Here is an 11706-nt window from a genome sequence, read left to right as displayed (position 1 = left end):
GAGGAGAATTTTGCCCACTAGGATATAAGCTCTTAAGGACAGAGCTTTGTTTCATTCACACCCATATCTCCAGGGCCTGTAACAATGCCTGGCACCTAGTAGGTGTCTAATAAATGCTCATTGAATGAATAGGATATTAAGCATGCTACAGCATCTGTTACCAACCTGGAGCAGAGTTGGGCAGCGAGGATGCAGAACTGGCAAGGCATGGCCTTTACTTTTGAGGGAACCCTACAGGACATGACTTGAGCAGAAGCTGAACAGCCATGAAAAGAAGGTGAATGAGAGCAATAGTTTCCATCATGGGTGGGCCTGGGAACCAGGATGCTTACAGGGTTCCCAGGTGATGCACAGTAAAGTCCAGGAACCACCGGATGGTCTTTCAAGTTCCACCTGACCTCAAGCATCTTTGTTTCTGAGGTTCTAATGCTAAAGATGGAAGTAAAGCCATTAAAATGTGTCCTTCCCTGACAAGAATGAACGTGATCCAGTGTTTTCTGTTAGCACTGAGATTCCCAAAGGCAGGCCTTCTAAGGAAACCTGCGCTTGTAAAATGCTTCATGTATCACCAACCAGACCTGTTCTTACTAATCGAGTTGAACAGGATGCAGTGTTTGTGTCTCCACAAACAGCCTTGTGGGTGGAATTTCCATTTTCTTCTAACTCAGTGGGAGGCTTAGATTTATTTTCTGATCTGCTCAGGGTCCATTTATGATCCTTGCTCTTGGCACCATTGTCAGCATTAGAATTGTCCTAAGGAGAAAGGAGTATGCTTTGAACTAAGCCCAGTGAAGCTGGTGCACATGTCTAAGGCAGCAGCCCTTCATCCTGATGGCCCACTGGAGTCACCTCGGGAGCTTTGAAAAAACACCACATCTGGGCCCCACTGCCCTGGACTCTGATTTAACTGTGCTGGGATGTCTCCCAGGAAACCTGTACAAGGTGGAGAACCAGACTGAGAATCACTGAATCAGGTGGAGGAAATAAGCCAACTGACATTAGCCCTAGGGTCAAACTCTAAAGCTATTGGATAATTAACCTGTGGAGTTGGAGGACTTCCCTTCAAGGTCAGGAGTATCCAGGGAGAAAGAGTATCTGTCTTTACTCTCTGTTCCTTGCTCCCTACTCCAGCCTCTCCAGGTGCCCCATTTTCCTTTACCCACCAGACTCTAATCAGCCATGTTTTGGGGATTGGCCCCTATTCAAACCAGAAACAGAGGGAAGCTCCTTGGCAGAGGCAAAGCATCACTCTGTACCATTCAGTATCACCCTGCTGCACAATGCTGGCTCCCCTCACCTTGCTGCCCAGTCACGTGGCCTAGGTCCCTTCTGAAAGGCTTCTCTGAGCTGACCTGCAGGGCTTGGCTGACCACACAGATTTTCTGACTCGTGGCTGGCACTGGCCTGGTTCAGCCTTCTCTCCTGATCATTCACCCCCTCCAGGGCACAGGTTTCCCTCCTCTTCCACCTCACTCCTGGTTCTCTGCCCAACACCCTTGGTACCTTTTTTCTAGCTTTAATCCACTACTCTCGGGGGCCCTCTGTCAACATGTTCCTTGCCCTCAGGATATTTGCTGTGCCCCCCTGAGCCTTGTAGCTCAATTTACCCACACACTTTGACATACATGCAACCAGTGCCTGCTCTCTGCCAGGTCTGTAGCTGCCAAGGAGTTAATTTGGTCTGAAATTCAGCCAAAGCTGACTCATGCCTCTTCTCTGAGGTCTCCTGGAGCCGAATGAAAGGCATGAAATGGTCTGTGAAACCTAGCACGTCAGATGAGATAATGTACACGAAAGGGCTTAAACTGTAAAGCACGACACAAATATGAAGTATTGATAATAATAAGCAGCAGCAACATTGCATATGCCTTTCTGGAGCATGGCTGATAGCCGACCAGGAGTACCAGACAAGGGACAGAGACTGATCAGGGACAGGCAAGACGTTTACGAATCAGAAGATTCAAGAACTGAGAGGTCAGGACTAGATAGGCAGATGAGAAGGGAGCAGTGCCAAAAAAAGAAAACAAAACAGAGGTCAGAGTTCGCGACCCAACCAGAGGCCCAGAAATGAGGAAGAATTACAGGATTTCCATCAGCAAGTCCACTTGGTTCTGCCCTCAAAGTATATCCAGAATCTGGCCACTTGTTACCCCTTCCACAGCCATTACCTGCCTGGACTATTGTAGTTGCTCCTATCTGGTCTCCCTGCTTCCACCTTTGTTTCCTTACAGTCCATTCTTAACATAACAGGCCTAGCGATCCTGCCAAAAGTATGTCACTCCTGTGCTTAAAATGCTTTAATCCTTCTCAGGATAAAAGCTGAAGTCCCTTACCATGGCTTATGAGGCTCTATGTGGTCTGGACCCCCATTACCCCTCCAATCTCATCCTCTACCACCTACTCATCTGCTCCAGTCACCCTGGGCTTCTTGCTGTTTCTTGAACACTCCAAGGTCATTCCTGCCTTGTGGTCTTTGCCCCTGCTGTTTCCTTACCTGGAGCCTCTTCCTGGCTGTTCATTCTCTCACTTCATTCAGGGCTAAGCTCCAGTGTCACCCTCAGTTTCAGGGGTCAGCCTGCCCTGACTTCTCTATCTTAAGTAGCACTTCCCAGCCCCACCATGCTCTATCCTTTTCCCAGCTATATTTTGTATAGCACTGAAATAAGAAATATATAGTAGATATTACCTTATTGTCTGACTCTTCTAAAATGTAAGCTCCATGAGCATATGAGTTTTGTCTGCTTGTTCCCTGCTTGCACAGTGCCTTGAATTACTGGATGAATGGTTGAATAAACAAATAGGATAGCAGATTTAAGACTCTGACAATAAATCATGATATTGAGTAAAAGGGCAAAGAATTGCCTTAATCCTGAGCTTTACTGTGGTTCTGTGGAGACAGAAACCTGTTCCTCAAGGTGACTGGCCTTGGATTTACAGGTAGAGATTATTCTTCCAAGGATGGAGAGGACAAGAAAAGTCCACCTGCCAGGCTCCTGCCCATTCTGGAGCTGAGCTATTCTGGGAATTCCAAGGGCAAGTCAAGGACCCCAGTGGGGAGGCTTCAGAGAAGTAGAAATTTTTATTGAATTCCCTCTCCAGGAGCCCTGTTTTTCTGGGATATGAGTTTTTGAATCTTTGGGAGCAATTTCTCTTCATCATCTCCCTTGAGGGACATCTTTGGTTGGCTCAACTGCTTTCACATTTATGGCAAAGTAAAACAGCACAGTGGGAAAGAACATGGGCACTTGGTGCTAACCGTTGCTCTGTATTTCCTTCCTAGTTGTGCAATCACAGGCAAGTTATTTCAGTTTCTCAGAGCCTCACTACCTCGTCCATAAATGGAGGATAGTGTTGGTACCTTTGCCAGGGATGTTGTAAGGATGAAATGTGATCATGCATTTTAAGCACAACATTTGGCATGGTGTTATGCTTGGCAAATTTTCAGCTCTTATCATTGTCAGGGTCAGGAGTGGTGGAAGAAATAGTTCTCCTTGTTCGGGGCAGCTCCTCATAGTTCCCATCTGTAGAGCGTCTCAAACTTTAATGTGCATACGTATCACTTGGGACAATCTTGGTAAAATGCAGATTCTGATCCAGAAGATCGGGAAAGGGCCTGAGATTCTGCATTTCTAACCAGTTCCCAGGTTGTGCTGATGCCAGGACCATGCTCTGAATAGCTAAGAGAAATGCAGAAGAAAGGCCTGGGAAATAAAATACTGGTGAATGTGTTTCTGTGAAGTTTTATAGCCTCTCATTCCAACCTTAAAGGCAGCCTGAAATTACTACATCCTAACTCAGAAGAGCTACATTGTTTCCAGCCTCTTTCCCTGCTGGCCTCCCTGAATCTAATTCCAGCTGTACCCATCCCTCCCTACCATTTCAATCGTGCAATAATGCCTCATACAAAGACACTCACCCTTTTAAGGAAGTTTCACTCAGAGCTGAGAGAGGAGAGACAGAAGGTTTTCTCTTTTACTTAAATCTGCTCCTGGGTTTCCTTGGCCCTTGGACATATGGCCAGGCGTTTGTTTTCATGGCTGCTTAATGGTTTGTAAGGCAGTTGCTGGAGGAAACACTGCTACAGCAAGCCAGGCGAGAGAGACAGAGGGTTTCACAAGCCAGTGTTATCTTTGCTGAGCACCAGGGCTGTTCCAGCTTCTTTCCTCTCTCTGCCCGACAGTGACAGATGGCTTCCACATGGTCTGACCTACTGTTTGGCCAGCCCTGACCAGATAGTCATCCATCAGCTGCCCTGTTTGTTTCCCTAGAGGGCACCCTGTGGTTTGAGAAGTTAGAGGTTTCATTTAGAGCTCACGGCATCTCATAGCTATTGTAGTAGAGTTTCAAGTGTGGACAGTTCTCATTCCAGATGTTCCTATCCCGGTGTCCATATGTTTCGAGGTGGGATCAGCAGGTTTACATGGTAATGTTCAACTAATTAATCATAAGCTGATACTTTAACAGCTTCAGGACCCAAAGTGGGTTTCGTACTAGCAAAGATGTAAGCGATCATATGGTACTATTAATCTGGAAAAAGGAGGTGAAGTTCAGCTTTTTCCATTGCTTTGCCACAATCTATTTCTTACTGATTCTGAATGTTACTCATGAAGCCTCTGAAAGCTGTATGGGAAAATCTCCAAATAATTCTCCTCATGGCTCTCTTTGAGTGTTACAAAACAAAAACTTAAATTAATATTATCCGCAGGGAATGAGAAAAAGGTAGTATAAGCAGAAGGGTCATGCAGACTAGGAATCAGGAGACCTGAGTCTAGTCCCAATTTGCCTCTCTTTTTGTGACTTTGAATACACCACATAGTTGATCAAACAGATCTTTTAATCACCTATTAGGTGGATTCAAGCAAGAAATGTCTGGGTTTTATTTTTTTTTTTCTAACTGTAAAATGAGATTATTATATGAACTTGGCTTCTAAAAACTTTAAATGAAGTGTGTTTGTATTCTCTTCCTTCTTAAAGCATAATTTGCTCACTAAAACTTGCCTATTTCACTTGTACATAAATTGTACTTTACTTGTAAAACAAATGCTTTACCAAAGTAAAAAGATACAGGGACATTTGAGTAGTTACAGCTTTCATGGATTGCAACCTGACCAAATCTATTAAAATTAAAGATACAGGGGGCTTCCCTGGTGGCGCAGTGGTTGCGAATCTGCCTGCCAATGCAGGGGACACGGGTTTGAGCCCTGGTCCAGAAGGATCCCACATGCTGTGGAGCAACTAAACCCGTACACCACAACTGCTGAGCCTGTGCTCTAGAGCCCGCGAGCCACAACTACTGAAGCCTGCAAGCCACAACTACTGAAGCCTGCATGCCTAGAGCCCCTGCTCTGCAACAAGAGAAGCCACCACAATGAGAAGCCCGTGCACCGCAACGAAGAGTAGCCCCCGCTCGCCACAACTAGAGAAAGCCCGTGCGCAGCAGCAAAGACCCAATGCAGCCAAAAATAAACAAATAAATTAAAAAATAATGAATTAAAAAAAATTAAAGGTACATTAAAATAATTTTTAAAACTAAAAAATATTTTAAATACCAAATCTATTATTGGGTTGGCCAAAAAGTTCTTTCGGTTTTAAGTAAAAATAAAGACGTTTTTCATTTTCACCAAGAACTTTATTGAGCAATGTATTCATTAACCGAACGAACTTTTTGGCCAACCCAATAAAAGTAAAAATACACTGCAACCCCTAGCAGTATTTGTAGAGGGGAAAAAAAACCCAAAAGCAAAAACTAGAAACAACCTTTGTGTGTCAGTAAAGAGAATGAGTTTGATAAAAGTAGAAGGTTGAACATAAATTCTCCCTTAGCTCCATCACTCATAGACATTTGGTGTTTTGACTGGGGAGGGAAAGGGCTGGGGGATTAAATAATGTATATTTCCTCTGTATAGTTTTAAGAACATTTTCCCCCAATTACTGTGTGTGTGTGTATGTGTGTATATATATATATATATATATATATATAAAATCAAAATTAATTTTTAAAAAAGCTTCTCTATACACAAGAGAATTAAGATGAGAAAAAGACCCTAAAGAAAAGTCTCCCCTCAACCCCGCTGCCACTATGCATATTTAGTACAAAATAGCATTCAGTAACCTTTGGGTGTGCTTCCCTGGTTTGCATAATATTTTTCTCAGCTGAGGCTATACTGTTTATGTATTTTATAGTTCACATTTTGATTTAACATTCGGTTTGCATTTGATCCAAATGATTTTGCTGAGTACCCTGGCCCTTGGCCGGTTATTTGCCTGGCCTCCCTGCCTGGAGTTTTGGATTTGGAGAGACAAGGTCTCCAGGGCTTGTCTAGAGGACTGAGCCCCCTTCAGGAAAGTGGCCCCTCTGTGGTAGTTGACCTCACCTTCTGTGATGATCTGACAGATCACAACTTCCGTTTTCATGAGGATAATTTAAGAGCTGCAGCCCCGTTGAGCAGAATGGAATTGAGAACCCTGTGCCCAGGACTCATTCCTTGCAGAGATGAGACAGCTCTTCAGTGACTCCCCTCTGCTGTGCTAGAGGTGAGGAGGAGAAACGTGTCCCCTGGACAACAAAGGGACGGGCCGCCACGCCTGGCCTGGGGAGGAGGCTTCGGCCACCTTGTGCAGTACGGCCAGTGGTAAGGAGATGGATCTGTCCCCTTGTGTGAACATGGGACACTCCCACTTCTGGGTGCTCTGGGTGTGGCTCACACATGTCAAGGTAGTGGAGATACCTTAAGAAGGCTATCCCAAGAGACAGAGGCCTCTATTTTTCTGACTTAAGGTTGAAAGGGCATGGATCACAGAGCTAGTCACTGGCTGATTCTGAACTCTCCAATCTTTCTGGGTCAAAGACAGACCTGTGGGCAGTTCAGGGCCCTAGGCTCTTGAACACTAGGGGTAGGGCATCTGCCAACACAGGGGCTGTAGTTTGCAGGGCAGTGGCCTGACAGGCAGCTAGGACGGCTTTGCCTGCTGTGGGGCTGGGCCCATGTGGCAGGCTCCTGTGCAAGCGAGTGTTCCAAGAAGAGTAGGGGACTTTGTGGCAAGCTTTCTGAGAAATACAGTGGGACTCTGGACTATTATTGGAATATTTGTTTCTAGTTGGAATAGTTGATAGATCTTTCTTTTGTTTTACTTTTTACTAATATTTTGATTTGGTTTGCAATTAACTTGGAGAGTTAACACCAATGCGCTGGAATTGGATGTGGGAAAAGATATGACATTCTTTGAGTTATCAGTTATTTACCAGGCAACTGACTGGATGCTTTATGTTATCTCATGTTACCCACAGCAGGGAGTTTATGATTCAGGGTGGGGACCTACAACCACAGGAGTATAAAATTCACTCCTTATTTTAGGAGTGAAGTGAATGGGATTCACATAATACATGTACTCAGAAATGATCTGCTCTTACAATCAGCCCCTGACACAGACCCTAGGGTTACCAAAGTGATAGCCTGCATCAAATGATTATTTCTGGAAGAGCCAGTATCTCTTTCAGAGTATACCACATAAGAGACTACATTTAAAGAGAAAATTTAGCTGGGTTTTTAAGTGGAGAGTTATCATTATCTTGCAAGCAACTTTGCATATTTTTGTAGCCAGTCAGGGCAGCCAGGAGCCAGGTTCAAAGTGAGAGCCTTTGGCAGGGCTGAAAACTTTAATCAAGCTTCAGCTAGGTTTAAAAAAAAAAAAAAGATTCTGCCAAGTAGTTCTTTCAGCAGAATGACTTTGTTCCATCGATTTCAGTTAATCACAGCAGGAGATAAGACCTCAGGAGAAGGGTCTAGCCATCCATCCTGTGATCTCCACTTAATGGCTGCAGGAGTGAAATGAGAAAACAGAGAATTTTTTAGGCAACAAAAGTGGGGGCAGGGTGTAAATACAGAGGGTTTTGAGTTAGGAAGATTCTGTTGGAATTTAGTTATTTTTCCTATTTGTGACCAAAATGATGGGAGGAGAGCCTTTGAGGGGAGATAGGGTGGGGTGGAGGATGCAGCAGACCAGGCTGCAGGTGCATTGCATTCTGCAGGGTAGATCGTGTTTAAACCTTGGACAGTGCAATACTTTGAATAATGATAATAATAATAGCAGCACTGATATGGTGGGGGGGGGGTTTAAATTCATAGAGCAGTTTTGAGGTAAGAGTTTAAGAAGATACTCACTAAGCTAGAATTATTAGTCATGTTGTTAATTTCTGGCCAGAGAAGCTGGTTAGTCTAGGCAGCTCGGCTCAGGGGAAGGGGCTGCAGAGAAGAGGGCGAGGGGAGCAGCTGGCCCTTGGTCACCCAGCTTGAGCTGTGGCCCTGGCACGACAGGGCAGAAAGCAGAGCTGGGCTGAAGGGCTGAGACACGTGGACAGCCGAGGCCGGGCTACATGTCCCTCTGGGGTGGGCCGCACTGCTGTTCTTGGTCTCACCCCACGCAGGTGTCCCCTTGCCAGCCCTTTAGTGAACAGAGCAGTTTTTTTGAAAGCATAAACCAGATCACGTTCCTCTTCTGTTTAAAACCATCCCATTGCACGTGGACACTTGACAGCTTTGTTTCCCTTGTTGCTTCAGTATATGCCCCACCTCCTCCATAGAATGAGGTCTAGATTTAGTCAGTATTCCCCCAGGCACTGGAGATGAGACAGAAGAAGACTGTGACCGCCTAAGTTCTCTCTGCGTTCAATCTGGGTGCCCTCCATGAACAGGGTACACCTGGAGGCCTGGTTATATGGTGCCGACGCCGGACACTGCTTACTCAGAAATGGAATGTCTGAGATCTTTAGTTCATCTTACAGGTGAGGAAGCTGAGGCACAGAGGAGGCAAGTGACATCTTAAGCGAGTGCCAGGGCTGGACCAGAACTCACATCTGACTCCTGACCCAGCAACGTTGATGCCCTTGACTGATGGACAGCTCTGCAGCTGGAAGGGCATTGAAGGCTGGCAGGGAAGGACGGCAGAGCCTGGCAGGTGGGAGGGCGTAGAGGAGGCAGCTGGTAGAAAATGGAAAGGCCATGAAGAGTCAAAATATCCATTCCCACTGGCCATGTCCCCAGGACAAACAGGAGTCCCAGGTGCTCTTTAACAGAGGCATAAACAGTGACACAGAAAAACTACACAAAGGGATTGACCCAAGGCCATGACATGTCCTTTGTGCCTAACGATTAAGTACCCTGTTTATTTGGACTCTTAACCTTGCTCTGTCCTTTTAAGTCATGTGAGACCTTCTCCGCCATTCTTCTCTTGTCATTTGGTTTGTGACTCCAGTTTAGAATCTCTCTGCCTATTTGTCTCAGGTTCTAAGCTGGAGGGAGATAAAGAAGGTGATGATGAACTTGGGCCTTGTGACTTGCCTGCAGTGTTTTGCTGTTCTTCAAAGGGGCTGCAGAGAAGAATGATGAGCAAACTCATGAGTCAACATTATACTTATCCCTCTTTTGTGAGGAATACTGCCTCTACTTCTTGTGTGAAGTGTAATCATTTGTTAGCTTTAGTAAGACATCTCTCTGCCCACTGATAAGGAAACAAAAAGGCATTTACCATGCTAGTCTCTAGAATGTGAAATGTAAGCTGTGGTCTTTTTTTGTTTGTTTGTTTTTAGCTTTCATTTATGATCACAGGCTTAAGGGTTGAAGGGGGCCTTGGAGGACTGCCAACCTCACCACCCCCTTCTGTGCGGGAAGCCCCTTCTCAACATCCTTGCCAGTCGTTCATATCCCTTCCCCCTGCATCCCCACTGCGAGCTGCCTCTACCTCTGTCGTAACACTTACTTCATTTTGCTTACAGTTATTTGAGGACTTTTTTTAAGTCTCAGCTGTGAGCCCCTGAGGGCAGGAATCCTGTCTCTTTCCTCTCTGTCTTTGATCTCCCACAGCCCCCAGCACAGAGCCTGGCCCACTCTCCATAAATATGTGAGGGAGTGACAAGGTGTTAACAGCCTCCAGAGGCAGCCACGGTTTGACATCTCTAATAGCTAGAAGTTCTTCCTAAAAGTGAGCAGAAACACACCTCCCCAACTTCCCTGTGGGGAGAGAATAGAAACAGGCAGTGATGACAAAGGGCCAGGCATCCATAAGATGCACACGGGAGACCCGGGGGACAGGCCATGCCTTGCTCTTATTGCTGTTCTTGCTTCCCTTCTGGCCAAAGGATACGAAGGTCTTTCCCAGGACAGGAAAATACAACCACACTAGATAGAGTTGGAGAAACGTATGTGGCGTGGGGAGGGTTTCCAGGATTCATATCCAGTTTGGAAGGGCAGCTTTATTAGATGCTGCCAATGTCCCACTCATATCCCCTCAGTCCTCCCCGAGGGTCATCTGCAGACGGTTCCCATGCACAGCGACAGCTTCCTGTGTTTCTTTGCCCGTGGTCGGTCACTCTCTGACCTGGGGAGTATGCTTGGCCTGTGTGTAGGTCAGCCTGGAAATGCCAGGGAGTAACTCCAGGAGAGACCTTCAACCATGAGTGATGGGACTTGTGCGTAAATACCCCAGATCCCTCATCTCCCAGTGGGACGCTCAGAAGTGTGTTCTACACAGTGTCTCAAAGGTTTCAGGAGAGATGCCCCCCAAATGCTCACAACAGTAACCCACTAATGGACACATCCTTTCTTTATTTGCCTCCCTTCCCTCTTTGACTTGCCTACTCCCTCACTGTGCTTTCTGGGATCACACCCAAATAAACAGTCTGCCCCAAATCCTTGTTTCAAGGTCTGCTTTGGGTGGAACCCAAGCAGGAAATTTGGTGGAAATCCTAATGTTAGTCCCTTAAAAGACAGAACTATTAAAATTAGTATATGTCTTTTTCCCCCCCGTTTCTTTCCTTCTATTTCTAATTCAGAGTTGGTTTTTCTGTCAGTTCTATAAATAGAGTTTAATTTTAAGAAGAATCCGTGTCCTAACTCAGAAAACAGGACTGATAATGATTCCTAAGTCTTTGAAGGATAGTTATTTCAAATAATAAGAGTTAGTAATATTCTAATTCTATTAAGAAAACGTACTAGTCAGAAAGGTCTCAGGCCAGACTAAAGAAAAAGGTTACGCATGGGGATCATTAGACATCAGGATGGATTTGTGTTCAAGTGCTTCACTTAACCTCTTAAACTTCCACAGAGACCTTTTAAATGAAGAGAGAACTTATCAACCTGGCTCAGGTTTGGGATGGAGTGCTTGAGGTCAGGACAGCGAACATGAATGCGGACCATGAGGGAAGAGGGAAAGGAAAATAAAGAACCTTCATTAAACTTACCCATTTTTAATGAACTACCGCTGAGCTAATAGAGCCAAGAGAAAATGCCGTTGCTGAAGAATATTTATTATCATATCAGAAAATTCATAACAAAGAACAAAGGTGTGCAAGCAACCTGCCACCCTAGTCCTCCTTCAGATAGACATTGTGTGAGTCAGAAAAACTCCCTGTAGGTGCCACAATATTACTTGATTGTTTTGACACCTCAGACAATTAATAGGAGGTAGCAGTTAAAAATAATCATGCTCACTACTGTCTTTGTTTGTGCGTTTGTTTTTTTTTTGTCTTCTTTCTTCCTGTAGAGTTTTCTGCTGACCTAGTAAGGAATGACACACATGGTCATGAATTTTTAATTGGCAATCAAAGATGAGAATGAATGTAAACAAAACACAGGGTGAGAGGAGTCAGCAGGGCCAGGAGAGCCCCACAGATGCCTTTTTGGGGTCAAGTGGGGAGATGTTCCTAAGTCA

Source organism: Balaenoptera acutorostrata, unplaced genomic scaffold (assembly GCF_949987535.1).
Source record: "Balaenoptera acutorostrata unplaced genomic scaffold, mBalAcu1.1 scaffold_1292, whole genome shotgun sequence".
Lineage (NCBI taxonomy): Eukaryota > Metazoa > Chordata > Mammalia > Artiodactyla > Balaenopteridae > Balaenoptera > Balaenoptera acutorostrata.
Note: the sequence above shows the minus strand (reverse complement) of the source record.